This window comes from Bison bison, unplaced genomic scaffold, assembly GCF_000754665.1.
Source record: "Bison bison bison isolate TAMUID 2011002044 unplaced genomic scaffold, Bison_UMD1.0 scf7180017864379, whole genome shotgun sequence".
Classification (NCBI taxonomy): domain Eukaryota; kingdom Metazoa; phylum Chordata; class Mammalia; order Artiodactyla; family Bovidae; genus Bison; species Bison bison.
The window spans coordinates 3,298,838-3,302,428 of NW_011494951.1; the positions used below are offsets into that span (position 1 = coordinate 3,298,838).

At 56.6% G+C, this 3,591-nt stretch overlaps 1 protein-coding gene across 3 annotated transcripts in view; it reads right to left on the reverse strand.

Moving 5' to 3' along the window:
* The window catches only part of AGAP3 (ArfGAP with GTPase domain, ankyrin repeat and PH domain 3), a 44,207-nt gene extending 41,556 nt beyond the window's left edge, over positions 1-2,651 (reverse strand). For 2 of the 3 annotated variants that reach the window (XM_010857243.1, XM_010857242.1), the window contains exon 1: positions 2,538-2,626. The gene's annotated coding sequence lies outside the window, so the exon portion shown is untranslated. Of the gene's footprint in view, positions 1-2,537 lie in introns of all 3 variants that reach the window. The other variant, XM_010857241.1, reaches the window with a different exon arrangement.
* Positions 2,652-3,591: the final 940 nt, after the last annotated feature.

Genomic DNA, 3,591 nt, shown 5'->3' on the forward strand with positions numbered 1-3,591 from the left:
AGGGAGGGCTGGGAATCTGGGACTTGGTAAATTCAAACTAGTACGGAGGAAGTACAGTGTTCTGTGCTTCCCTCGTGGCTCAGCTGGTAAAGAATCTGCCTGCAACGCGGGAGACCTGGGTTCAATCCCTGGGTTGGGAAGATCCCCTGGAGGAGGGAAGAGCAACCCACTCCAGTATCCTGGCCTGGAGAATTCCATGGACTGTATAGTCCATGGGGTCGCAAAGAGTCGGACACGACTGAGCGACTTTCACTAAACACTACATATATGTTTACTATATACATACGAACAAGTTCCGTTCCAAGAGCGCCTTCGTAAGTGCAACAAATCTAGCCTAGTGAGTGAGTCAAAGTCGCTCAGTCGTGTCTAACTCTTAGGCCAGAATACTGGAGTGGGTAGCCTTTCCCTTCTTCAGGGGATCTTCCCAATCCAGGGATCGAACCCAGGTCTCCTGCATTGCAGGTGGGTTCTTTACCAGCTGAGCCACCAGGGAAGCCCAAGAATACTGGAGTGGGTAGCCTATTCCTTCTCCAGCGGAGCTTCCCGATCCAGGGATCGAACTGGGGTCTCCTGCATTGCAGGCGGATTCTTTACCAACTGAGCTATCAGGGAAGCCCACTGTATAGCACAGGGAACTATATTCAGTATTCTGTAATAAACGATAATGGAAAAAGAATGCGTCTAACTGAGTCATTTTGCTGTACAGTAGAAATTAACACAGCATTGTAAATCAACTATACTTCAGTAAACTTTTTAAAAAAGAGTCTGCGTGATAGGGAAAAGCATCACAATGGGGCCTGTGCCGTCCTGACATGGGAAAACAAAGAGGTTATATAAGGCGTTTGGGGGTTCCCTGAGGACATTGAGTTATGGATGAGCTATCCAGTGATGGTTGAAAGTCCTCGCTCATCTTCTTAGGTATGACCCTGGTGTGAAGTCATGTAGAAAGACTGTCTGTTCATAGGAAATGCCCGCTAGAGTGCTTGGGGGAAAAGCTCCATTGTGTCCACAACTACTGACCATCACCTCCACCAAAAAAAAAATGTGTGAGAGAGACAGAGGGAAAGCAAACAGATAGATGTTAACCATGAATCACTCAAGGTAGCTTATTTTCCAAAGTAAAAGGCTCAGGGCGGGGAAAAAAATCAGTCCGTCTTTCCCTCTATGAGTTCCGGGTTTCCTGTCTGGCTTAAGAGGATCCTCTCATCCCAAGATGAGACAATAGTCTTTTGATTTCCCCCTGTATTTTTCAGAGCTTTTATCTTTTCCACGGTGCAGCGGCGCGTGACGGCTCAGAGCCCGGCATGTGAGACCGGATGTCCTAGGTCCAGATCCTGCCTTTGTCTCATCTGTGGGCCTTGGGTCCCTCATCTGCAAGGTGGGGGCGCCAACACCCCAAGGCAGTCTCAACAATCACCAGCAGGCACGGAGGGGTACACGCAGCGGAAACAGATCCGATGCGCCACCCCTTACTCCAGAACCTGCTGCTCCCCGGCACCAGAGCAAAAGCTGTCATTCTTACGACGTCTGCCGCACAAACAAAGTGCTAGAGTGTGGGGTGGCACTTGTGAATAGTTTAAAAACACACGACGCCAGCGATTTTCCTAATACGATCACGACTCCGGTAAAACAGTGTCTCCCAGCGCCTCTCACGGCAGCCAGGCACGCCGCGGGGCTCCCCCTCCCACCCGTCTCCCTGGCACGTGGCGCACTCTCTGAGAAATATGATTTATCTTTGGTATCTAACCGTTCCTGCTCAGAAGCAGAGGGACCCCCCCACACAGCCCACTCCTGGCTGAGCTGCTCTGGGACCTATAGCCCACTTGCTGCAGAAATCAACTGTACCCTTGATCAAGTTTAGGGGGCACCCTGGAAGGGCTCAGATCGTAAAGAATCTGCCTGCAATGCGGGAGACCTGGGTTTGATCCCTGGGTTGGGAAGATCCCCTGGAGAAGGCAAAGGCTATCCACTCCAGTATTCTGGCCTGGAGAATTCCATGGACTATAGGAGTCACAAAGAATCAGACACGACTGAGCGACTTTCACTCACTGGAAGGGCTTCCCCGACCCAGACAGTAAAGAATCTGCCAGCCATGCAGGAGATCTGGGTTGGATCCCTGGGTCGGGAAGACCCCCTGGAGAAGGGAATGGCAGCCCACTCCAGTCTTCTTGCCTGAGCAACTCACAACTTTCACTTTTTCACCAGAAGGAAAGGCAGTGACAGTGTCCAGGGCACCTGGTTCAGAATCCAGAAGGGCCTCCCCCTCCTGCCCCTCCCGTACCCCACCACCACACACACAGCTCCCAGACCTGGACGGCCCAGCCCCCTCATCCTCCAGAACGCATTTTCCCTTGCAGACAGAGGAAGGACTCTCTCCTGGGTCTCCCGGGCACGCTGCCCCCTCAGCGAGTCACTGTTAAGCTGTTTGGACCTGGGTCAGGGTCTCCGTATTGATGTCACCGGTGCCCTCGGCCTGGACTCAACCAGATTGCCCCTCCACCCACCCACACAGGGCCTGTCCGCCCCCCTGCACCCACCTGAGACCCAGATGCTGGCTGGTGTCCCTCCCTTGGTCTCAGGCCCGCTGGTGGCGGGTGAGGGTCACAAAGTGGGCTAGAATGTGACCACCTTCCTGTCTCCACCGCCCTCCAGGGCCAGGTGGAAGGACGGCCGCTCCCACACATCTGCGGGGTGTTTAAGGTCTGCGTTGGCCGACGTGCTGAAAAGCAAGACACCCAGCTCTCCACGACCTGGCAGCTCTGACCGAGCTCTGAGCCCTGGAGGAGGAAGGAGAGGACAGAGAACTCCACACGCCGCTGCCACCCTCCTCCAGGGGTCACCTGGGGGCCATGCTGGTGCAGGTCGGGCTGGAGCCGGACGCAGAGCACACGGCCCAGACTCGGCCGCCGGGAGGACAGGCCTGGGAGAAAGAAGCTGGGCCCTGCTACAGACGGCCTCCTCCCAGCCCAACTCCACCTCAGGCCCCTGACAACCCCTCTCCCCATCCTTGGCTGCTCCGGGCTGCTACAGGTGGTACTGGGCTCCCTGAGAGACCCCCAGGCCCCACAGGGCTCCTGGGCTCTGAACCGAGCAGGGAGGGCCCCGGTCACCAGTCTCTGCTGGGCTGGGGGCCCGAGGCCCGCCTGCCACCAGCTCAGCATCCAGAAGGGAGACAGCAAGTCGGGTGGATACCAGCTCGGGACCAGCAGGGGCGAGACACACACGGCTCCAGGCCCACAAGGGACCAGGTCAGGGGAGTCTTGGGGGATGGGGGGCGGAGGACAGACCAGGGCCTTGCACCAGAAAGGAGAGCGATGGAGCTGGAGATAGGCGGCTTTACAGCCCAGCTCTTCGCACCGGGAAAGGGCAGTAAGTGCCCCCGGAGCCCACAGAGCAGAGTGCAGCCCCAGGGCCCTAGCCAGCAGGTGATGGGGACCGGGGAGGGAGGTGAGGTGCCTGTAGGCACCAGCTCAGGATGGCATGTCCCCTCTGAATGACAGGCTGGGAGCAGAGAGCTCTGCAGGGTGACGACCTCTGTCTTCTCTAGGCTGGCTGGAGGGGGACTCAGGAAGGCTTACCCAAGGGCCCCCT